Genomic DNA, 26,751 nt, shown 5'->3' with positions numbered 1-26,751 from the left:
TGGTGTGTTAAAAGCTGGTGATAGTGAGTGACTTGGCTACCCCATCATATCTGTCATGATACCAAATGGTTCAGTTCATCTTTGTGGTGATTTTAAAACAACCATAAATCCAGTGTTGCGTGCTGATCAACATTCACTTCCTTTATTTGAAGATTTGTTTGCTGGGTTTTCAGTGGGCAGAAATTTGGCAAGATTTATCTTTCAAATGCATATTTACAGATGAATATGGCCGCTGAATCTTAACCATTGCTTACCATCGTTACACATGAAGGTCTTTTTTGTTATAAATGATTGCCTTTTGGAATAACATCTGCACCAGCCCTATTCCAAAAATCAATGGATCAGATTTTAAATGGACTTTTTAGTGTACAATATTATCTAATTAAATATTCTAATTACAGGGTCCTGTGAATAAGAGCACCTGAATAATTTAGAAACAACAATGAAACATCTTTAAGTACATGATCTGCATATCAAGAAAGAAAAATGAGACTTTTTCCAGGTGTCAGTCCAGTATTTGGTTCACATTATTAATAGCAAAGACGTACATTAAAAAGATGGAAGCTATTTTAGAAGCACCACTTCCGTCTGAGGTCCTTTCTAAGATTAGTAGACTATGGCAAATTTGTTCCTAATTTATCTACATTATTGAAACCACTGCATAATTTACTATGTGTGAAACAGTCATGGAACTGGACAACAGAAGGTGAGAAAGCTGATGCATTATCGCGCTTACCTTTACCTACTGAGCAGATGTCACCAACTCGTTTTGCTAATATACTTTATATTTTGTTAATAGATCATTTGCCTGTGACAGCTTCTCAAGTTCACTCTGTGCCCCATTACCTATTTCAATTTTTCTTCAATCCTATTTTGTCCAACCTTCCAATTCAGGCCAGGGGAGATCCAGGTAGTGTAGTGCGTCCCTGGGGCCAAGCATTGAGGTTTAGGAGAATTAAAGTGAGGGAGGGCCCCCATTTTTAACATCACCAGCTGCAGTAAACCAGGTAAGTTTAAAGGTCTCGTGAAATTCAAATGTACTTGAAAGGCCATGGAGAAGATAAGTTGGCCCTCCCCACCCCCTCAATCCAACACTGGGAAGCTTGAAGTTAAGACCCAATATCTTTTGTATTACAACACCAGTTTTCACCAAGAACAATAGGGAAGCAATGTAAATTTAAATGTTTCTGACAAAAAGCATTTCTCCCAAAAATAGCATAAGAGATGTCTAAAATAGTGATCACTGAGGGCACCATGACCTGCTAATCTAAGTAGCTGTGTGTTCAGTGTACAACCAATAGACAGAGCAATCGCTAAGTTTGACATTCAAATACTTTTTCTCATTTGGGTAAATTTTATTACCAGCTGGTCATTAATTTGGTCAAAATGAAAAATGTGGGAGGAGAAACTGTTTTTGCCAGTGCAACATGAACAGTACTGCCTCATGTTAATATGTCAAGATGCTTTGCTTGTAACAGCAGTAAACTCAGCGGCCTAGTCTTCCATTCAGTTGGAGGAAGAATGGCATGTGAGAAGCAATAGAGAATGTGGGAATTCCCTCCTGTGAGAGAAAATGTGACCTTTCCAAATCTCAAGACAGTAATCACCTACATTAAATGATATCTGCCATTGGTCAACACTGCCTCCCAACCTATCAAGTTCATTATATGTTAGATTAACTTCTCTCTAGATGTTTGCAGTCCTTGCCAGTTCACTTTCATCTGCAAACATCTTACCCTTATATATACTCTTGAAGGGGCCGGTTAGCTCAGTGGGTTAGATGGTTAGCACATGTTTCAGAATAACACCAACAGTGCAGGTTCAAGTTCTGTTCCAGCTGAAGCAGACCTCTTCCTTGCCTGCCCCATGTTTGAAGTGGAGTGATATCCCTCAAGTTACATAACTCATTATCCCTCTTGGACTAAGGCTAATTGCCTACCTGCCTATACTCCTTAAGAATTGAAAGCAATTATATTTGGCAAATGTTGAACACATCTCCCTTCTGGAAACTTCCTTCCTCAAAATTATAACTCACTGCAGTGAGACAATTTATTAGTTGCCATTTACCCAATGTTCATTAAGTAGAAGCCTTAACAATGAGTGTCATTGGGCTGTTGATGTGGAGGGAAAGTAGAACCAAAGCAAATTCTGTCTTCACTTGAAATATTTACTCTTCAAGTAAGGATCCCTACCTTCATATAAGCATCCCACTGGCTATGGTGTTACGTTTTATAAATTACCCTAATTAATACCTAGCAGTTTTAAAACAAATATCGGATTGAGTCTTTCATGAGTATCATTATGTGTACAATGAGAAACCATTTCCTCAGGATTCAGAGTTCATTAACTTAATGAACTTGATATAGCAGTGATTTTGTATCTCCTTACTTGCAAATTCTAGTCATAAAAATATTCTGTAGTTTACAATGCACTCTCATTTTGCTCTTGACAATGTTGCCATTAGCTATTTTGCCCATTTTGTACATTAAATTAGTTAACAACTGACATAGCAGTACATATTAACATTCTCCAAAATCCAAAAGCAATAAGCGACAATAAATATTTCATTTTTATAACCTTCTCTCCTGAGGATCAGTCCATTTGAAATAAAATTAAAATACAGAGTAATACAGTAGGTTCAACATAAATCTTTCATGGTGGGGAAGAATAGCTTTATGCTAAAAGGAAAATTAGGTTCAAAGGGTATCTGGCTACTGCATAAAGGTGTGTCATTAAAATCTCATAATACCCGTATTTTAGAGGTTGGTAATACTGATGGAGTTGCAATTTAAATAGTACTTAACAGCTAAAACTTCAACTCAGTTCCTCTGGAATTTATTCCAACTCTACAAACAGGATCATTTAAAAATTACTTTTTGACCTGATTATAACATCTAGACAAGTGCACTTAATTTAGATCAGAGTTACTAAAGCAAAATTAATTCTAATGCAAGCTGAGAAACAGCAAAAACATACCACACATTTTTGTGTGGTAATGTTTTTTAAAAGCCTCATACAAATCTGTTCAAAACCTATATGAAGTAATATTTTGTCAAAATAAAGATGAATAATAAAGTTTAATTTATACATTATTCTCCATCTGATAGATATATAGTTTTTCCTTTCAAGGGCGTACACATCCATGTTCTAACTGTATGTGAGCTGAAATGTCACTAAACATTATGGTCAAATTTTGTTCCTGTACAGTTGCATAATGCTGTTTTTTTCTGCAAGACAATATCCTCAGCTTTGAAAATTAGGTCACAATTATTTGTCTTTAGAAGCCTTCAGCAATTTTTCTTTGCCCATATTAATTAATAAAGTTGGGATCTAATTTTTTTGAGGATCAGTTAGGAAAGATAATAAGATAACTTTAATAGACGTATATCCTATATCATCTTAAAGAGGCAACTGTAGACTTAATTGTCCCTGACTCGAAGCAAAACAAAAGTAAAATTCCAGTTCATCCTTGGGTACACAGAGTCAGAGTTGTATGTTTAATTAAACGGTGTTGCTTACTTCAATTTCTTCTGCATTATTTTTCCCATTGATCTGAAAGCATCAACTCCTTGGTGTGCCATAAGCACTTTGCATTCTCCAATACCTTAGAACCATATCTACATGTGCAGAAAGAGGCCATTTGGTCCACCAAGACCCTCGACTCTGCCATATCTCTGTAGCCCTGCGCATTTACTATGGCCAATCCACCTAACTTGCACATTTTTGGACTGAGGGTGGAAACTGGAGCACCTGGAGGAAACCCACGCAGTCACGGGGAGAACGTGCAAACTCCACACAGATAGTCACCCAAGGCTGGAATTGAACCCCGGCCCTCACGCTGTGAGACAGCAGTGCGAACCACTGTGCTGCTGTGTCATTCTTGCAAGCACAAAGGTAGCAGCTTGTGAATTAGTGCAGCTCAAGATAAATATAAGCTTGGGAATTTAGTAAGTGAGGAAATTTGGTGCAGTGAGGGAGGAGATGCTGTTCTGGCCTTTTAAAAAAAAAATGAAGTGGTCTGAGAGAGAGGACCTGGAGATCAGCAGCAGGATTTGAGAGTTGAAACCCGGAAACATTAATTAGGTGATCAGGTAGGTGAGCAATTGGTGAGTTTTAAGTTTTTTTCTTCATCAACAGGGACAATTGTTTAAATTGGTACTGATGAAGGATAAGTATTATTAAATTTATATTTCAATTAGTTAAACCACGTCATATGACTATAGTTAATCATTGAGTGATATTTCTAAACCTAATTTATTAAATAAAAGTAAAGATGGCAAGGCAGGTGCTGGGTAGCAGCTGTACCGTGTAGAGCTGCTAAACAGCTGCACTAAGCAGATGCAGTTTGAGGAACATCAGCTCAGAGTTGATTAGCTGGAGTCTGAGCTTCAGACACTGAGATACATCAGGGGAGAGGAAGGTTACCTGGACCCATTGTTCGATAAGGCAGTCACATGTCTTAGGCTTCACTTTGAATTTGATCCATGGTCAGAAACAGTAGAGTGTGATTGTGAATGAGGAAAGTATAAAGATCCAGTAGGTAACACGAGAGGAGCCTCAGCCCTTGCAGTTATTCAACTGGTCACACGGGAGGATTTAAACTAGTTTGGCAGGGGGGTGGGAACCAAAGCAAAGGTGAATTAGCTGAAGGGGAACCAGAGAGTAGGGCTAGTAAGACTCAGAGAAACAGCAGGCAGGGTGGGATTGCTAATCAGAGAGGGCCTGGTGGACTGAGGTGCATTTGTTTCAATGCGAGAAGTGTAACAGGTAAGGCAGACGAACTTAGAGCTTGGGTTAGTACTAGGAACTATGATGTTGTTGCCATTACAGAGACTTGGTTAAGGGAAGGACAGGATTGGCAGCTTAACATTCCAGGATACAGATGTTTCAGGCGGGATAGAGGGGGATGTAAAAGGGGTGGGGGAGTTGCACTACTGGTTAAGGAGAATATCACAGCTGTACTCCGGGAGGTCACCTCAGAGGGCTCATACAGCGAGGCAATATGGGTAGAGCTCAGGAATAGGAAAGGTGTAGTCACAATGTTGGGGATTTACTATAGGCCACCCAACTGCCAGCGAGAGATTGAGGAACAGATATGTAGACAGATTTTGGCAAGGTGTAAAAGTAACAGGGTTGTTGTGGTGGGAGATTTTAATTTCCCCTATATTGACTGGAACTCACTTAGTGCTAGGGGCGTGGATGGGGCAGAGTTTGTAAGGAGCATCCAGGAGGGCTTCCCGAAACAGTATGTAGATAGTCCAACGAGGGAAGGGGTCGTACTGGACCTGGTATTGGGGAATGAGCCCGGCCAGGTGGTCGATGTTTCAGTAGGGGAGCAGTTCGGGAAAAGTGACCACAATTCAGTAAGCTTCAAGGTACTGATGGATAAAGATAAGTGTAGTCCTCAAGTTAAGGTGTGAAATTGGAGGAAGGCTAATTACAACAATATTAGGCAGGAACTGAAGAATGTAGATTGGGGGCAGATGTTTGAGGGCAAATCAACATCTGGCATGTGGGAGGCTTTCAAGTGTAAGTTGATAGGGATTCAGAACCGGCACATTCCTGTAAGGATGAAGGATAAGTATGGCAGGTTTTGGGAACCTTGGATAACGAGAGATATTGTGAGCCTAGTCAAAGAGAAAAAGAAAGCATTTGTCAAAGCTTGGAGGCTGGGAACACATGAAGCAAGTGTGTAATACAAGGAAAGTCGAAAGAAACATAAGCAAGGAGTAAGGAGGGCTAAAAGGGGTCATGAAAAAGCATTGGCCAGCAGGATTAAGGAAAATCCCAAGGCTTTTAATCCATATATAAAGAGCAAGAGGGTAGCCAAGGAGAGGATTGGCCCACTCAAGGACAAGGGAGGGAATCTGTGTGTAGAGCCAGAGGAAATGGGCGAGGTATTAAATGAGTACTTTGCATCAGTATTCACCAAAGAGAAGGACTTCGTGGATGATGAGTCTGGGAAAGGATGTGTAGATAGTTTGAGTCATGTTGAGATCAAAAAGGAGGAGGTATTGGAGTTCTTGAGAAACATTAAAGTAGACAAGTCCACAGGGCCTGATGGGATATACCCCAGAATACTAAGAGAGGCAAGGGAGGAAATTGCTGGGGCTTTGAGAGAAACCTTTGTATCCTCACTGGCTACAGGGGAGGTCCCAGAGGATTGGAGAATAGCCAATGTTGTTCCTTTGTTTAAGAAGGGTAGCAAGAATAATCCAGGTAATTACAGGTCGGTGAGCCTTACATCAGTAGTAGGGAAATTATTGGAGAGGATTGTTCGGGACAGGATTTATTCCCACTTGGAAATAAGTGGACGTATTAGTGAGAGGCAACATGGTTTTATGAAGGGGAGGTCATGTCTCATCAACTTGATCGAGTTTTTCGAGGAAGTGACGAAGATGATTGATGAGTGTAGGGCAGTGGATTTGTCTACATGGACTTCAGTAAGGCCTTTGACAAGGTCCCTCATGGCAGACTGATGCAGAAGGTGAAGTCGCATGGGATCAGAGGTGACCTGGAAAGGTGGGTACAAAATTGGCTCAGTCAAAGAAGACAGAGGGCAGCAGTGGAAGGGTGCGTTTCTGAATGGAGGGCTGTGACAAGTCGTGTTCCTCAGGGATGAGTGCTGAGACCTTTGTTGTTTGTAATATATATATATATATATATATATATATATCTATAAATGATTTGAAGGAAAATGCAACTGGATTGATTAGTAAGTTTGCGGACGACACAAAGGTTGGTGGGTTTGCGGATAGCGATGAGGACCATCAGAGGATACAGCGGGATATAGATCAGTTGGAGACTTAGGCGGAGAGATAGCAGATGGAGTTTAATCTGGATAAATGTGAGGTAATGCATTTTGGAGGGTCTAATACAGAGGAAATATACAGTAAATGGCAGAACCCTTAAGAGTATTGATGGGCAAAGGAATCTGGGTGTACAGGTACACAGGTCACTGAAAGTGGCAATGCAGGTGGGGAAGGTAGTCAAGAAGGCATATGGCATGCATGCCTTCATCGGCCGGGGTATTGAGTTTAAAAATTGGCAAGTCATGTTGCAGCTTTATAGAACCTTAGTGAGGTTGCACTTGGAATATAGTGTTCAATTCTGGTCGCCACACTACCAGACGGATGTGGAGGCTTTGGAGAGGGTACAGAAAAGATTTACCAGGATGTTGCCTGGTGTGGAGGACATTAGCTATGAGGAGAGGTTGGAGAAACTTGGTTTGTTCTCACTGGAGCGATGGAGGTTGAGGGGAGACCTGATAGAAGACTACAAGATTATGAGAGGCATGGACAGAGTGGATAGTCAGAAGCTTTTTCCCAGGGTGGAAGAGTCAATTACTAGGGGACACAGGTTTAAGGTGCGCGGGGCAAGGTTTAAAGGAGATGTACGAGGCAGATTTTTTACACAGAGAGTAGTGGGTGCCTGGAACTCGTTGCCGGGGAGGGTAGTGGAAGCGAATACGGTAGTGACTTTTAAGGGGCATCTTGACAAGTACATGAATAGGATGGGAATAGAGCGATATGGTCCCCTGAAGGGTCGGGGGTTTTAGTTAAGTCAGGCAGCATGGTCGGTGCAGACTTGGAGGGCTGAAGGGCCTGTTCCTGTGCTGTAATTTTCTTTGTTTCAAAGTTCTTGCAGCTTGTGTGGATGAGAACAGCGACTGCAGGGAGGATGAGCAAACTGATCATGACAGAGGGCCAGTCAAGTGGGGGGAGCTAAAAGCAATGTGGCTGTAGTAGGGGAAAGTTGTAAGGAAAGATATGGTTCTCTGCTGCTAAGAGTTCAGGTCCCAAAGACTGTGTTGCTTGACAGGTGCCAGGGTTAAGGACATATCTTCAGGGCTGGAAAGGAACTTGGGAGTGGAAAAGAGGAAGGATCCAGCTGTCGTGGTCCATCTTTGTACCACAGACACAGATAGGGTTAAGAAATAGGTTATGCTTAGAGACTATGAGCAGATGGACATTAAATTAAAAAACATAATCACAAAGGTAGTAACTTCTGGATTACTACTTCAGCCATGAGCAAACTGATATCGTATAAATAAGATCAGAGAGTTGAATGTGTGGATCAAAGATTTGTGTGGGTGAAAAAAGGTTTTGATTCATGGAGCACTGGCATCAGTGCTGGGGAAAAAGGGAGCTGTACTGTTTGGATGGTCTTCACCTGAACTGTGCTGGGACCAATGTACTGGTGATTCATATGCGGTAGCGAAGATTTTAAACTAATTAGTTGAGGGGACAGTTCAAGTGAGAAGAAATTGGAAAATTTAAAGACAATCGACAATGGTTTCATGGTCACCATTGTTGAGAAAAGCTTTTCAGTTCCATATTATAAACTGATTTTAAATTTCACCAGTTGCTGTGGTGAGATTTGAACTCTTGTCCCCAGAACATTAGACTGGGCCTCTGCATTGCAAGTCCAGTAACATTACCACTACATCGCCATCTCCCTGATAATAACAACTTCATAACAGGGCCATGATTGCAAGGTGACCAAGGCTGGGACCTGAATATTCAAGTGTATTTGTCATTTCAGAAGGACAGGAGGAAAGGAAAAGTCAGGGTTGCTGTGTTAATAAAGGATGAGATTAGTACAATCATAAGAGATCATCTTAGTTCAGAAGATCAAGATATAGAATCAGTTTGGATGGAGATGAGGAACAGCAAATGTGGTGGGACTAGTTTGAAGGCCCCCTAACAGTAGCCACACAGTCGGGCATGTTGAACATCAAAAAATAACAGGGGGCTTGCAAGAAAGATACTGCAGTAATCATGGGTTACTTTAACCTTCATATCAATTGAGAAAATTAATTTGGGAAAGGTAGCCAAAAGGATGAAAACATAGAGTGCATTTGGGACAGTTTCCTATAATAATATATTCTTAATGCACAATGAGGCAGGATTAATTAATGACCTCACAGTAAAGCATCCTTTAGTTAACAGTGATTATGACATGACAGAATTTCACATTCAATTTATGGGTCAGAAATATGGTTCCATACTAAGTGTCTTAAACTTAAGTAAAGGCAAATGCAAGAGTATGAAAGCAGAGTTGAATTAAATGAACTGTGATTACCTCTGTACATAGTAAAGGAAACAAATAATGAGACATTTCAGAACACTCAATAATGATACATTCAAATGAGAAAGGACCATGCATGACTAACTAAGGAAGTTAAGGGTGGTTATCAAACTGAAAGAAAAGGGTTACAATGTTGAGAAGATGAGCGATAGGCCAAAAGATTGGGAAAATTTAAGGAAAAAGCAAAGGATTACTAAAAAAAAATTTAAAAGGCGAGAAACTGAATAATGAGAGAAAACTAGCAAGATTAAAAATATAATCTGCACCAGTCTGCCTCAAGGCAGACTGGTGCAGAAGGTGAAGTCGCATGGGATCAGAGGTGAGATGCAAGGTGGATACAAAACTGGCTCGGTCAAACAGATCTCCCACTCACCTGATAAAGGAGCAGCGCTCCGAAAGCTAGTGGCGTTTGCTACCAAATAAACCTGTTGGACTTTAACCTGGTGTTGTGAGACTTCTTACTCGGTCAAAGAAGACAGAGAGTTGCAGTGGAAGGGTGCGTTTCTGAATGGAAGGCTGTGACAAGTGGCGTTCCTCAGGGATCAGTGCTGGGACCTTTGCTGTTTGTAATATATATATATATATATATATATAAATGATTTGGAGGAAAATGTAACTGGTTTAATTATTAAGTTTGTAAATTAGTAAGTTTGCTAATTAGTAAGTTTATAGAACCTAGTTAGGCTGCACTTGGAATATAGTGGTCAATTCTGGTCGCCACATTACCAGAAGGATGTGGAGGCTTTGGAGAGGGTACAGAAAAGATTTACCAAGACGCTGCCTGGTATGGAGGGCATTAGCGATGAGGAGAGGTTGGAACAACTTGGTTTGTTCTCACTGGGACGACGGAGATTGAGGGGTGACCTGGATAGAAGTCTACAAGATTGAGAGGCATGGACAGAGTGGATAGTCAGAAGCTTTTTCCCAGGGTGGAAGAGTCAATTACTAGGGGACACAGGTTTAAGATGCGAGGGGCAAGGTTTAAAGGAGATGTACGAGGCAGATATTTTACACAGAGAGTGCCTGGAACTCGTTGTCGGGGGAGGCAGTGGAAGCGGATACGGTAGTGACTTTTAAGGGGCGTCTTGACAAATACATGAATAGGATGGGAATAGTGGGATATGGTCCCCGGAAGGGTAGGGGGTTTTAGTTAAGTCAGGCAGCATGGTCAGTGCAGGCTTGGAGGGCTGAAGGGCCTGTTCCTGTGCTGTAATTTTCTTTGTTCTATAACAGGCAGGAAAAGCTTTAAAAGTGAGTAGCTAAAGTGAGCCTGGGTCCCTTAGAGGATGAGACTGGCGAATTGATAACGGGAAATGAAGAGGCTTTGAACAAGCATTTTGTATCGTCTTCACAGTGGAAGATCAAGAGGTTAAAGGGAGCAAAGAACTTAAAGCTAATTGCTATCATTAGAGAAAAACTAATGAAAGTTTAACATTGACAAGTACCCTGAACCTGATGGCCTGCATCTGAGGATCTTAAAGGTAATGGCTGCAGAGATAGTGGATGCATTGGTTATAATCTTCCAAAATTCTCCAGATTCTGGAAAGGTACAGAAGGATTGGATGAACACAAATGCAATACCCTGTTCAAGCAAAGAGGCGGACAGAAAGCAGGAAACTATAGGCCAATTAGCCTAACATCTGTCATTGGAAAATGCTAGAAGCTATTATTAAAGAGATAGCACCTGACAATACTATTAGGCAGAATCAACATGGTTTTGTGAAAAGGAAATCATGTCCAACGAAGTTATTAGCATTCCTTTGATGTAACTTTTTAAAATTCCAATTCAATCAAATCAAGTCCAATTTAGAGTCTCAACAAGTTGAGACATTCCCGATCCAAGCTGACAAGACAGGGCTCTCACCTCCTGTCTTTGGCTTGATCTACATGATCCAAGCTGATTGGAGTAGGCATAACTCCTCCTCCAAGGCTTGATCTCACTTGCATCTTCGCCAAAAGGCCGAGACGCCGCTTTTAAAAATTGCTTCAAATGAAGCTAAAATGTAACCTAATGACTTCAACCAAGCACAACATGTTGATACTATACTTGATCTTGGCCAAAAGGCCTTTGATGTAACAAGCAGGGTGAATAAAGGCGAACCAGTAAACATTGTGTATTTCAATTTCCAAAAAGCATTTGATAAGGTGCCACATATAAAGTCACTACACAAGATAAGAGGTGTTGAGGGATGATATATTAGCATGGACAGAGACCTGGATAACTAACTGAAAACAGAGAGTCGGGATAAAGGAATTATTTTCAGAATAGCAAACTGTAACTAGTGGAGTGCCACAGGTATCAATGCTAGGACTTGAACAATTTTATGATCTAAATTAATGATTTGGATGAAGGGACAGACTGTATTGTAGCCAAATTTGCTTACGATACAAAAACAGGTGGGGAACAAAGTGGAATATAATGTCTGCAAAGGGTATAAACAAGTTAAGTAAGTGGGAAAAGAACTGGTAGATGGAGCATAAAGTGGGAAATGGGAGGTTGTCCACTTTGACAGGAAACATAGAAAATGGAGAGGGACTGCAGAATACTGCAGCACAGAGGGATGTGAATGTCTTTGTAAATCACAAAAAGTTAGCATGCAGGTAAAACAAGTTGTCACGAAAACATGTTTTGTGTCAAATGATTTATAATCCCTCAAGTGGAAACCAGAATTGAACTGTTAAAAACAAACTTTTTAAAACTGAGACTAAAAGTGACTTGAGCTCGCAGTTAAAGATGGCCAACCAATTTGTAACACTGTAGCACTCACATACTAATCTGAGATGGAAACGCCATGTCTGCAAAGACCAATCAAGAACAATGACCGAGGGAAGATCAGTGAACCACTTATCTTGATTAGGAAGGCTTCAAGGCAATCACCTGAGATATTCAACTGGTGGAGATGAACCATTAAACCTAATTGCTTGGACAATGGGACCCTGCCTGAGAGGGGGAATTCTCAGACATGAACTGATTAAGTTATCAGGCAGAGTACACTAGTGTGGCCGGTCTGAGCAACTGGGCCTGATGCAGAATTAGACAATATAAATTAAACAACATCCAACCTCTGCAGCCAGGCCTGATGAGAATTTGGACAGGCTAAGTTTAACCGCAAACAGTTCAAAGGCGAGCAAGGGCAAGTCCTGACTTGTTCTGGAGCTAGAACTGGAGGTGCTCAGCCCTGACCAAATAAGCACAGTATTTGTGCATTCCCCAGTTTCAGCCAGACTTTCTGGCACCTAAGATTCCCGCCGTCACCATATATGGAAAGGGGGCTACATGCACCCTGTGCACCTGAGGATGGACACCTCGGGCACCCTGGTGTCTTCCATATATGGAATTGGCAATTTCATTGGGTGCTGCGACCCCTGCCTGGTAACCCCATTGGCTGGAAGCCAGAGAACCTTCCAGAAAAGCACGAATAGTGGGATAAGAGATACCTGGAGGATACCCCCAGCAAAGACTTGACTCGATCCCAGTGAAGACTCAACCTACAGCAAGGACTAGGCGGAGACTCAGTGATGACGGAAGAGTGTGTGTGAGGTCAACCTTTGTGAAGAAGGCCCTGAGTTCAAGAGACAGTGGAGCGCAGTGAATCGAACCCAGCAGTTCGGTCAAGTTCATCAACACAGATAGTATTAGAAATCAGATAGCATGAAGTATCAATTTAATGTGGAAATTGAGAGATGTTTTTGTACAGAGTTTGTATAATAAAAATGTGTTAATAAAATTGGGTTAAATGGCGAAACGATTCTTGTCCTTCGTCTCATGAGTAAGAGCACCTGGGTAAACGAGTTCTAGTATAAACTGGTTGAAGTGTATAAAGTTATTGACAACACTAGTAACAATCATATTTAAAACACTGGGTGACGATCATGTGACAGACCCACCCTTTCTGTGTTTACTCTCTCTGCAGAGAGGGGAAAAGTAGCTAAGATGCTGATGAGGGAAGACCCGAGTGAGGTCCCGCCTTCTTTCCTCTTCCAAGCCTTTGAAGCCTATTTGCTATGACCACCCTGTTGCATAGAGACTTTTAAAGGAAATTAAAGCAGTCATCTCCAGATGAACAGAACAGCCATCTACATCTTCAACTTATGCAATCTATCCTCCCATGCTGTAACCTGTTTGTGTACACGAACCTTTGAGTGTGTGTGTGCGCGTGTGTGTATATGTGTGTGTATGTGCGCGTGTGTGTGAACATGTGCATGCGCAAGTCAAGGCTGATTTATTAGTTTATTTTGACCAAGTTAAGTACAATAAAGCTAACTTCTTTCTTTGTTAAACTCAACAAAACCTACTTCATTTGTTCTTTTATGATCACAGCACATGAACAATTTTCCACTCACTGAATTGGCAAGTACATCCTTTTCACAAAAAACCCTTACAGTCAAATGGGAAAAGGAAAAGGGAGGGGAGCCATTTGACACCTCACCTGATTGTAACAAAATAATTAGGAAGGAAAACAGAATGTTAGTTTTTATTGCAAGGGGGATAGAGTATAAAAGTAGGGAAGTCTTGCTAAAACGATACAGGGCATTGTCAAGACCATGCCTGGAGTGCTGTGTACATTTTGATCAGCTTTCTTAAGGAGGATTGTACTTGCATTGGAAGCAGTTCAGAAAAGGATCACTTGGTAGATTCCTTAGATAAAGGCCTTGCCTTATTAGGAAAGATTGAGCAGGTTGGTCCTATATTCATTCAAGTTCAGAAGAATGAGAGGCGATCTTATTGAAGCATACAAGATTCTGAAGGGGGCCTGACAAGGCTGGGAAGACGTTTCCTCTTGGGAGTGGGGGAAAATCTAGAACTGGGGCCACAGTTTCAAAATAAGGAGACTCCCATTTAGGATTGAGATGGGGAAGAATTTCCTCTCAAGAGGTTTGTGAATCCTTGGAAGTCTCTACCTCAGAAAGCAATGGAGGCTGAGTCATTAAACATTCTTAAGGCTGAGTCAGACAGATTTTTCACTGACAACAGAATCAAGGGTTATAGGAGGCAGACAGGAAAATGGACTTAAGACCACAATCAGATCAGCTATGATCTTATTGAATGATGGAGTATGCCTGAGGGGGCAAATGGCATATTCTAGCCCCTATTTATTTTGTTCTCATTATCCATGTGCGCGCTTTAACAGAATGGGCAGGATTTTGTGTGGTAGTAATGATGATTAAATTGTTACTGTTCGCCATCAATACTCCTCTGAAACTAACAGCAATTTCTGGAGTCCACAGAGCCAAATGCAGAAATCTGGAAGTTTCTGACGTGATTCTATACTTCTCCAGAGGGTTTGCCGTTGAGGGCCCCAGAGTGAAGCTAATGAGAAATCAATGAAACAATCATTTTTACTCTCTTAGCATCACTTAAAAAAGTTACTTCTTGTTGAATGGAGTATAATTGGATTTTAACTGATTTTACTATTCACAGTTCCTCCTCAGCAACCTCAATGGTTCTGAAAGAGTAATGTTATTTGTTGTATGTCAAATTTGTCCACTATAAGAAATTCTACATTTACTTTGTTTGTGATATTTTAGCCTCCACTCTTAATCAAATGTGTGTGTCCCAATAGTTAATTCCAATATATGTAAAGTTTAAACATTAGAAGTGAAGGGATTCAGCTTTTACTTTCTTGTCTGCTGTGAGAATACTTCAACTTGATTAAATGCTTACCCTATTTAACTACATTACTGATGCTGGACTTCTGGAGATCACCTTGACTTGGCACCAATGGGCTTTACAGTTCAGGATTACAGAGGAAGATTGTAATATTCTTAACAATTCTGGGATACCAAGTAATGAATCATGTATCTCCATGGTTGAGTTACTCATAGCATTCCATCCTGAAGCATTAGGGGAAGTCAGATTTTTAGGCAAGTTATCCCTCTAACATAGTACTTCGTGAGGGATGTGGTCTCATATTAAATATTATTCATACAGTAAAATTCAAAGACCATGTACAAAAAGTAACATTGCTCAACAAGCCAAGGCTACTGATATGCAATAACTATAAATAGGTAACTCAGTTGAACTAAAAGTAATTTGTGCACAGCATGCCTGAAGTTTACAAACCCTTAAGTCATAATCTGACAGCAGTATTCCAGAACACTGCTATTAAAATGACAGGAATTTGGTTTAACAATTTAACAATGAATAGCATTAATGTGCAAAAATACAGTGTTCATTTATATTAGGTAACATTTTTGCAAATCATGTCTCCAATTTATGTGGTTGGATTTTTATTTTAATTGCTATATTTTGTAAATACATAAACATCTTTAAAATATCTTCTCTTAGAGGGAGATATGGATTTTGCAATTTACTGTGCACTTTCTGAACTTTGGTGTGCTAAATATGGCCAAAGTCACATATTGAAAATTTGGAACCTGAGGTTCTTTACTTCTGCACACAGGCTTCATAGATCAGAAATTTCCCAAATAAAATCTATCTTCTTGGCGACAAAATTAATTTCTCACATGATCAAATGGCAAAGTAATAATCAGAGGTGGGTATTCAGAGAACCAGTTTAGTGACTTCCAGCTGATTAATGTATGAAAATGCTAATAATTTTAACGTATCTTAGCTGATTACCTGTTTTCATAATGTGGATGTTTTTATCATGACACTAAATTACTTTCACCCAGAGTTCAAAATACATGGGGCTGGTGCAAAATTCATCCTTTAATTCATCCTCTGAAGCCTGTGTAAAAATCAATAATGGGGGTGACAAATGAGAGAAAAATTACTCCTGAACGTGGGAGAGACAGAATCTGTGAGGAGCTGCTTCTCAGATTCTGCCTCTCCCATGCTCATTACTCCAGCTTCTCCAATCACCTTTCTTTCACTCTTATTGCTTCTCAAGAGACAACAGCTATGGTTGGAGGGACAGCAAGGATGGGAGAGAAGGAACATGTGTGGTGCTGGAGGAGTTATCTTGGCCGGTCCCACTGCCACCATCACAAATTGCTTGGAGGGGAGGTTGTTTTGAAGAAAGGGAAGAAATTGCTTCTGCCGTTAGGCTTAGATAACCTAGAGAAATTAGGTTGGGGTTTATGGGATTGGGGTCAATGGAACAAATCTGCTCCCTAAGGTTCAGTGCATGACTAGTGACTTGGATTGGAGGATTTGGAGTGGGGATTAATGCTCATGTGTGCTTTAGCAGTTCCACTTACTCAGGGCTGCAAAGTGGCCTCTCTTCCACACGAGCCCCTCAGCGATGTTCCAGCCTTGTCTCAATTGGGGCATGTGAGCACAGTCAAAGATTCACTTTGTGATCAGATCCAAGGGTCCAGCTTGTAAAATGATAGAGATCAGTCATTGGCTGATTGCCAACTAAATTGATTTTCATGTGTTTTCTGAAAGCTGATATTATCCAGAACAGACCCCGCTTGGGAGATTCCACACTATTAAATTATGAAAAAAAGAGATTTCTATTTTTGGTGTGTATTGAGTGGTCACATGAGAACATGATGGCATGGCTACAAAAGAGGACACATGGCGGCAGTGCAGGAGTTATTCCCGGGAGGCTGGCAGAAGTAGTTGCTAAGCTAGTGAATAAACTACTCTGCAGTATAATGTGGATATGTGTGAGGTTATCTACTTCGGTATCACAAATGGGAAGGCAGATTATTATCTGAATGAGGGGGAAATGTACAGTGAGACCTAGGTGTCCTTGTACACCAGTCACTGAAGGTAAGCATGCAGGTGCAGCAGGCAGTAAAAAAGGCAAATTGGGTGTTGGCCTTCATAGTGAGAGGATTTGAGTACAGCAGGGGTAGCTTGATGCAATTATACAGGGTCTTGGTGAAGCCACACCTGGAATATTGTGTGCAGTTTTGGTTTCCTTATCTGAGGAAAGATGTTCTTGCTCTGGAGGGAGTGCAGAGAAGGTTTGCCAGACTGATTCCTGGGACGGCAGGACTGACGTATGAGGAGAGATTGAGTCAGCTCGAATTGTATTCGTCGAAGTTCAGAAGAATGAAGAGGGATCTCATAGAAACCTATAAAATGTTAACAAGATTAGACAGGGTATTTGCAAGAAGAATGTTTCTGATGGTGGGGTGTCCAGAACCAGGGGTCACAGTCTGAGACTGTTTAGGACAGAGGAGAAATTACTTCACCCAGAGAATGGTCAGCCTGTGGAATTCATGACCACAGACAACCACAGAGGCCAAAGTATTTTATGTTTTGAAGAAGCAATTAACATATTGCACTTGAGGTGAAGGGGAGTAAAGGATATTGTGGAGGGGGGAATGCAGGATCAGACAATTGAGTTGGATGATCAGCCATGATCATAATGAACGGGGGAGCAGGCTCGAAGGACCTCCTCCTGCTCCTATTTTGTTTCTGTTTACCCATTGTTGGAAGTTCTTGCTGTCAGTGATTCGGGAACCCAAAACGTGGTGTCAGGAGTTGGTAGTGTGGCACAAGCATTTCACCGCATCAAGTCACTCATCTTTAATTAAAATATTGGCAGATAGATTGGAAAAGTTCAAGAAGTGGTGGATTTACTGCATTGTCTGAAAAGGTACAGGATATATACTCGATTGAACTTAGTGATCTCAAGGTCGTCGAAAAATTCAAGTCGTCTGTTTTCCAGATGGGAGGAAGGAAAAGAAATAGTCCTCAAAAAGTTTGAGAATATCCGTCTCCTGGTAACAAAACATATTCCTTAATAGATATGTGTTCAATTCAACAAACCAAAGAGCAGATGAATCAATCCAATCTTATACGGTCACCCTGAAAATATTGGCAATGAAGTGTGCATTTGGAACCTTCACCGATGAACTAATCAGGGATTGAATAGTTGTGGAATTGATAGCAATTTGGTCCACAAGTCGCTGCTGCAAGGTCTAACGTTACAAGCAGCCATTAGTACTTGCATGTTAAATGAACAAACAAACAAAAAAGAGATTTTAGGCAGGAAACAGAAGTATTTGCAATATGGGGAGTGCCTGCTCCAGTCGAGTGACATCTGAACAGAAAGCTTGTTTGTGCATGGTATCAGAAAATTGAACCGCTTCGCTAAGCTGCAGATCGAAACCTCAGCAACCTTCTTCTGCTTTCAGCAATATGGCAGCTGGTCAGTCCTCCATGACATATCAACATGTAACATTTAACTCGGACTCAGCCAGTAGCTCTGCCTGGCAGGAAGCCTCCATCCACAGCCTGGTGCTGAGCACAAATCAAGATGATGGAGAGCAGGATAGCAATAAGCATCACTCAGTGACACTAATCCAAGGTCAGTGTATATGAACCTGACATCGCACCAGCACTGAAATCCATACACAATGTTGCTCAATTTCGTATGCAGAACATCTTTATGGATTGATGACAACATTCCATTAGTGGAAAATACCATTTATGTCGCACAGTAGCGGCATTAAACAGTTTTTGTTCAGATTTTTGAGATACTTTGCTTTTACAGGGTAATTTGTGGTAAACTAGGCACTTTTTACGTTGGAAAATGGTGGCCTTTGGCCTACTTACCAGTTTGCACAATACACAGCAAACAACAATCGGATCAGAGTAGCCACTGTCCCACTGAATAGCTTTGATGCTCTCTATTTCTGCATTAAGCTTGCAAGGTGAACAAATGGCTAGGGCCCAATTTACAAAATTACTGGTTTTGATGCCAAGTACTTAGGCCTTGAGTCCCAACATTTTGCTGATCAAATCACACAATATGTTCATTCGGTTGTTTGCAATAGGCAGAGTACAGACTGTACTGAATAAGTCCATGCTTACAAAACCAAAAAGTGTCAAGTGTTAGTTATGATTCCATGATTGGGCAGCACTTGCTGAGCAATCCTGAGTTCATTAATAGTTACACTAACAGCCAATTGAAGATAATCAGTTGAACTCACAATGTGGCTCATTTCTGCTTACCAGATGTGGCATTCATACGCAGGGACCCATTCTCTGTAAACGAAAGTTCAAGCCTTGCATCTTTTTTGAATTACCCTGAAGCCTGGGACCTTATAGTAAATACCTTATGAATTCTTCACGGCAACACCTCAACCAATTAGAGTCGACTGGCCAACCAAACATACTTTTCATCTGCGGTATAAAATACTGTGGTCATGTTAAATTTGGCATTCTTGTGTTCTGATCAATGTAAAAGAAAAAGCTTCGGCAACATGTCTCTCTTCTCCGCATTATTCAGTTTTGCATCGCTAAGGAACTGATTATAAAACTTTCCTTAATTCAACCTCTGACTGCACAGGGAATTGACTTTAGTAAGTCATTAATAAATACACTTTGCAATAAGGTATGCAGAATTGGATAAATATCCAAAGGGAAACAGTATTTAAGGGCCATGGGGAAAAAGTAGGGAGGAACTGGGACTAATTTGACAGCTCTCTCTCAAAGAGCTGGCATAGGTACAATGGATCAAATGGCCTCCTACTACGTTGTAACAGTCTATGATTTCGGACAGCCAGCATACCTCTGCCTGTTTTGTGTCCAAACTTTCAATGTCCAGTATTTAAAGTATGGCATTTTTAGTGAGTTAACAACCTTAATTGGTAATAGTATGTTAATTATTTTATTAAGATTTACAGATGAAGAGCATGGATTAATTAAGTACTTCGATCACATATAAAAAGGGAACTGCGTCAGTTAATGTCCAACTCACGGCCAAAGCCATCCACAGCCTGAAAACTGTGGTACACTTGGCTCTGACAGCACTCGTGATGTTGAGGTGACTCAAACGTGTGGTGGACCCCATCCAACTGACCCCCATTTCGATGGAACTCCACATTGGTCCTGCGCCTCAACACCTCTTTTGGCAGCTGCAGCCCCACAATTTGAACCGTCTTGCAGAAATATCCTCTGTGCCTTTCCATTTGGTGCAGAGGAGTTTCCTGTATGGCCTTCTGCTGCACACCCTTCCTACATTGTCAAGACATGCCTTGGCATTCTGTTCTATTGCCTGGTGGTGGGGATGGTCCCCAGTGGAGAGCTCTCTATGTAGGAGTCCTCCCTTTTTTCCATCAGGAACCTGGCATGGGGGGTGTTGTGTGCAGCAGTGCCATGCAATTGTAGATTAAGGTGGTACACGGACTCCCAGGTTGCATGTCTTTTCTGTGGCCAAGGGGAGTCTATGTTCAAAGTTAATGTAGATTGCCTGGAGTTACAGCCTCTTTTTAGCTGTTTTAGGGGGCTATTCCTAAACTTTTGGTTGCACGTTAGCCCAACACTCCTAATCTCCAGTCACCAGTGCGGGAGGGGGCCGGGAAGCAAGGAGGGAGGAAGACCTCCTTGTAAGCCTGCTCCTGGGGGTCTGATCAAGTTGACCATTGACAGGTCCAGGCAGTGGGTGGTTGATGACGGTTGTCCTGTCCCTCTACCACGGCTACTTTCACAGCCAGGCAGCCTTGGAGAGGGAATATGCAGTGTCCACTTGCACATTTCAAGCCTTCTGCGACTGGTGGACACCGCTGGGGTGCATCATCACCCCTGGGAATGAAATTTTGATTTATTAAGTTCCTTTTTGATTACGTTTTAGTTACAGTTCCTCACCATTTCCACTCACTTCCTCTCATTTGTGTTTAATTTATTGATCTTTGTTTTATTTAAAAGAGTATAAAACGGGGACAGCAGGGACACTGGGCGAGAGAGGAGGTATGAGACTGAATAACATCACTAAACCCTCCTAGTAAAGAAAAGCTCTGTGTCTTGGTTTTGACTTCATAACTGGCTTGGATTCTATTAACATCTAGAAAGTGATATGTGTCTTTAACCTAAGTAGGGTGCTCCAGTGCTAAAGGGTCCCAATCTGTCTCATTAAAGCACAGCTGAACATGCGAGGAGGTGCATTAGCTTGGAATAGAAATCACTGAAATGTGAAGTATATGTGAATTAAACTATTTGTTATCTGATGGTTAGCTCGGTGCTGCAGAATTAATTTGTGTGTATTTTGCTTGTTACACAGTTGGAGCTGGAGTGTGCTAATTGCCAGCAATTAATTTTTAAAAGGGGGCTGAAGATATGAGACCCATTCTCAATAAGTTACTTTGTGTCAAGTAGGTACAATTTTCATTTTGGAAATTGACTATGGGAGACTTATTTACAATAAATTAAAACATTTTATTTATCGATTCCGAATTAAAAGATTTGAATACAGATATATAATGCCTTGGGTTGACTCAAGGGCTGCCTGTGTGCACTCATCATTTGCACATTGCAGAAGCACCATGTGCTAGTGGCCGAGAGGGTCTGGGCTTAAAGCCGACATGAGTGGCATTAGTGTGGGTGAAATGTGAATCTTTATTTGGCTGGTTGGCCGCAGTGATGGAAGTTAGCCAAAAGGAGTGCACATAAATGCTGCCCAAGCTTCCTTTGTGCCCATATCTTGGCACCCTCCAAGTGGCCCATTGTGTCATATCAGCTTCTAATCTTCCTCCTCATCTGAGATGCCTTGTCTTCACTAAGTCTTCAGCAGCCAGGGCATTAATGGTCTCTAGTCCCAGGTTGTATAAAATGCAGCAAACCACCATTATCTAGTAGTGCTTTGCTGCAGTGTATTGAAGAGCCTCATCCAATTGATCTAGGCATCAAAATCTCTTTTTGTTGAGACTGCTGATCTGCTTGATGGTCACTCTGGTTGCAGTATGGCTCACGTTGTACTGTTCCTCTGCCTCTGTTAAGAGTTCATCACTTGTCTCAGCAGTCATCTCTTCAGTGGGTATCCCTTTTTGGCAAGTATCTACCCTTAAAGGGGGTGAAGTGGTGAAAGGCTGAGGCACTTGGGAGTGCTGGAGAATGTAAGGACTTGTAAGCTCCCAGAGTAAAGAGCACACAACTGGAGGATCCATTAGCGATGGTCACTGAGCAGTTGCACATTAATGGAATTAATTCTCATCCAGTTAATGAAGACCGCAGGTTGGCTGGCAGGAGCCTTGATGGCAACATTCATGCATTAGGGAGACATTACATTTGGGCAAATTTAATTTGATTTATTATTGTCACATGTATTAGCATACAGCGCGCTATACAGACAGAGCATTCTGTTCATAGAGAAGGAAACAAGAGTGCAGAATGTAGTGTTACAGTCATAGCTAGGAGATAGAGAAAGATCAATTTAATGCAAGGTAAGTCCATTCAGGGAAGAAGCTGTTCTTGAGTAGATTAATATGAGACCTCAGACTTTTGTATCTTTTTCCCAACGGAAGAAAGTGGGAGAGAGAATGTCTGGGGTGCATGAGGTCCTTAATTATGTTGGCTGCTTTGCCGAGGCAGCGCGAAGTGTAGACAGAGTCAATGGATGGGAGGCTGGTTTGCGTGATGGATTTGACTACATTCACAACCTTTTGTAGTTTCTTGCGGTCTTGAGCAGAGCAGGAGCCACATCAAGCTGTGATACAACCAGAAAGACTGCTTTCTCTGGTGCATTTGTAAACGTTGGTGAGAGTCATAGCTGACATGCCAAATTTCCTTAGTCTTCTGAGAAAGTAGAGGCATTGGTGGGCTTTCTTAACTATTGTGTCGGCCTGGGGGGACCAGGACAGGTTGTTGGTGATCTGGACGCCTAAACACTTGAAGCTCCTGATCCTTTCTACTTCGTCCCCGTTGATGTAGACAAGGGTATGGGTATGTCCTCCACTACGCTTCCTGAAGTCGATGACAATCTCCTTAATTTTGTTGACAGAGGGAGAGATTATTGTCACCGCACCAGTTCACCAGATTCTCTATCTCATTCCTGTACTCTGTTATGTCATTGTTTGAGATCCAACCCACTACGGTGGCGTCGTCAGCAAACTTGAAAATCGTGTTGGTGGGGAATTTGGCCACACAGTCATAGGTGTATAAGGAGTATAGTAGCAGGCTGAGAACACAGCCTTGTTTTGCACCGGCGTTGAGGATGATCGTGGAGGTGTTGTTGTTGCCTATCCTTACTGACTGTGGGCTGTGGTTAGGATATTCAGGATCCAGTTGCAGAGGGAGGAGCCGAGGCCCAGGCCATAGAGTTTGGAGATTAATTTCATAGGAATAATGGTGTTGAAGACTGAGCTGTAGTCAATAAATAGGAGTCTTGACATACGGGTCTTTGTTATCTAGGTGTTCCAGGGTTGAATGCAGGGCCAGGAAGATGGCATCTTCTGTGGACCTGTTGCGACGGTAGGCAAACTGTAGTGGATCCAGGCAGTCCAGGAGGCTGGAATTGACACATGCCATGACTAGCCTTTCAAAGCACTTCATAATGATGGACATCAGAGCCACCAGATGATAGTCATAAAGGCACTCTGCTTGGTTTTTCTTAGGTACTGGGATGATGGTCATCTTATTGAAGCAGATAGGGACCTCAGATTGTTGTAAAGAGAGATTGAAGATGTCTGCGAATACCCCCGCCAGCTGATCTGTGCAGGATCTGGGCGCTCATCTGGCTACCCCATTCGGACCAGTCCTTTCCATGGGTTGACCTTCGAGAAAGCTGCTCTGACATCTGCAATGGTGACCTCAGATACAGGTTCATCCAGGACTTCCAGGGTGGAACGCATGCAAATCCTGCGATGGCAGGGATTTATCTGGCTCACTTGGCCTGTCTGCATCAGTTCAGTAAATACGGACTGGTTGATCCAGCTGAAGAGGGCTTCTGTCACCACCTTGAGGCAGTGATGTGTGGTTAATTTGGAGATGCAATACATGTCTCCAGTGGGTTCCGAGAATGAATCTGAGACATGGAATTCAGGGCCGCTGTAATCTTGATGGTCACTGGAATTGGTACCTGCCAATCTAACTTTTTCCACTATCATGGCACACAGATTGGTTACTGCTTCTCAGCAGAGGCACAGTCCTCTGTGACACTGCCACTTCGACATCTGGAGATTGCTCTTCCTTTGTTTGAATACTCAGCCACAGGGTACCTTCTTATCTGCACTCCCCTTGCGATCCCCTCTGATGTTCTTTTCCAATCACAATGTTACCCCTGCAATAGGCCAGGAAGTTGCTGCTGTCTTGATCTGTGTGGATGCATCCACCGCCCCTGCTCCCCCACCTTCAGGTTTGTCTCCTAGCTACAGGGTCCTTTCCTGGAATGTATGTCAATGGCTCTTGGACACTGACTAGGACACCTTGCAGTAGCTGTTACAACACTGTCCAACTCACACCCCTCTTAGGCCCCTTTCCAGTGATCCCCCTGCCAATAACAGTCAGATGTAATTCCAAAAGGCAAGCATTTGAGTTGGAAAAAACCTTTATGAGTGTTGATGGTAAGCAGATGTTGAGATTCAGCTGTAACATTCATTTGCTGGTTGGACTGTGACTAGTGATTTTACTGAACTCCTCCTTTGCCAGCAAACAAGTCCTCAATAAATGGTAACGGATATTGATCCACACAGAGAACTGGATTGATTGTTATCTTGAAATCTCCACAAATAAACACAGTGCCATCCTGTTTCATTACAGGCAGTTTGTCCACTTAACTCTACTTTGACGATCATGCATCCTCTGAGAGGCACTATTTCTTCTGTATAGGTCCTCAGGATAACACCTGCTGGTTTTAAGGATGGATGCTTCAAATGTTGTTTGTAGGTGGTCTCAGGAATTCGGGAGACAGCAGCCCCCGTGTCGACCTGTATTTTGATTGATTTCCCATTCAAATTTGGAATTACACAAAATGGGTGTGATTCATCTTGAATCGATAATACATACTTCTAAAATTCTTCGCCAAACTTGTATGTTGGGGCTTCATTTATCTTGCTGTTCTTTTCTTCTATATTATAAATTATTTTGCTGAAATTTGTTTTTTTTTCTTCTTTGGTATATCCAATTTGTTTTTAGAGATGCCCTTTTCTGCAGGAGTTGTTTTCTTCCAGCAAGCCCTGGCAATGTGACCAATCTTACCACAATCTTTGCATTGGTTTTTCTTGCCCCAGCACTCAACCTGTGAATGGCCTGTTTTTTGCACAGCGAAGAAACGTTTGTTGCTGGGTAGACTTCCTCTGAGTGGCGCCCATGTTATGGATCCTGGTGCAAGCTCCTAGCTAAGAAGCCTCTTTTGCCGCAAGCTCTATTGAAGCGGCTATCTCCAAGGCTGTGTTTAACCCTAAATTCCATTCAGTTAATGATCTTTGCTGGATAGCTTAATTTCTGAGCCCACAAAGGAGGTCAAGGATAGTGTCATCCATAGAGTCACAATGCTCCATGAGGCACTTCAGGGTCATGATGAACTGTGCAATGTTTTCTCCATCTAACTGATTCCTTTTATGAAAATGAAAATGCTCCGCTATGACCAATGGTCTTGAGGCATAATGATCTTCTTAAATTTTGGTTAGTTCTTGATGCGTTTTACTACCAGGTTTCTCAGGTTGAACCAAGCTCTTAATAAATTACAAGTTTTACTGCCAATAGTGCTTAGGAAAATAGGGACTACAATATCCTTAGGTATTTTATTGGCTTGGATAAAATAGTGAATACTTTCTGTATCAGACTTCCAACCCTCAGATACTTCCTCAAATGGCCCAATGGGGCCAAAACTTCCTGCCATTTTTCACTGGCACTGTAAACTGCACAACAGTGCCTTTGATGGAAAATGGTCTAGATTCTATGGCAGTGCGAGCCAAATGTAGCAGCTATTTTCTCCAAAGACTTACTGGAGTGCAAAAATCTTTTCTCTACCTCTGCCTATTCCGATTTTACACATGGCGAGCTCTGCAGCCTGAACTCCTCGGGGTGCCGGTTTAATCAAATAGGGGCCTTCTTTTCTGCCTACAACCTTACCTGTCCAGTGTCAGGTGCCGTTGCCTAACCTGTCATTGATTTTGTCCGATGTTGGGTCTTTCCACTGTCTTCCGATGGCAAGTGCTCTTTCGACTTTTGTCTTTTTTTAGTTAAAGAATTAAAATCCATCCCACGTATTTTTGGATCCTGTTATATTTGTAGCACTTGTCGCAGGATCAAATAAAAGAAAGTGATAGCACATGGGTTTTGGATGTAACAACGGAATAGGTTTATTAGGACGCTGTTTACTTCACATTCACAGGATCCAGATTGAATAAAGCCTGCAAAGTAGCCAATGATGTCACAGACTGACCACATGACCAAACCCTTAAAGGAACCATGTAACACACAATAACTCAAATATATAACAGAAAGAGCCTGTAAAATCACATTCTGTTGTCTCATTGAGCTTAAGCGCCTTTCAATTGCTGATTTTAAGAACACAAGAGGCTGTCCTCGCAGTTTGCCATCCATTGTTCGTAAAATCTGGGCCAGGCCTATTAACATTGGGATCTGACCCAGTGCCATCCCACACAATCTTACATGCTCTGTTTCTGTTGCCATCTGTTTTGTAGGTGTAAAATATTGGCCATTAATTACCAGATTTAAACTACAGTGACAACTTTAATGGAGAATAATGTGCAAAGCCAATAAGTTCTTAAAAATAATGGGGAGGCTGAGGGTGCAGCAAGGATTGAAGAGTGTAAATCATCCAACAAGTTCTGGAGATTCACAACTGATGGAATATTTCTTAATCCCCTGAACTTGGTTGTCTTGCAGAATTATAACTTCCAAGATCTGGACCATTGTTATAATATTGTCTTCTTTACACTCATAATTTTCAGCAAAAAGTACCTGAAGGATGGAATAACTTTGTTCCAGGAAAGTAATACATTACATACCCGAGAGTAATCTCAGAATCATCAATGCTAATTTTGGAAGACAAA

At 41.7% G+C, this 26,751-nt stretch overlaps 1 protein-coding gene across 1 annotated transcript in view; it reads right to left on the bottom strand.

The window, feature by feature from the left end:
- magi2a (membrane associated guanylate kinase, WW and PDZ domain containing 2a) overlaps positions 1-26,751 on the bottom strand; it is a 725,408-nt gene that overhangs the window by 255,644 nt on the left and 443,013 nt on the right. The window lies entirely within an intron of this gene.

Source organism: Mustelus asterias, chromosome 19 (genome assembly GCF_964213995.1).
Source record: "Mustelus asterias chromosome 19, sMusAst1.hap1.1, whole genome shotgun sequence".
Classification (NCBI taxonomy): domain Eukaryota; kingdom Metazoa; phylum Chordata; class Chondrichthyes; order Carcharhiniformes; family Triakidae; genus Mustelus; species Mustelus asterias.
The sequence above is the reverse complement of the archived record's forward strand: the minus strand, read 5'-3'. Positions and strand labels throughout refer to the sequence as shown.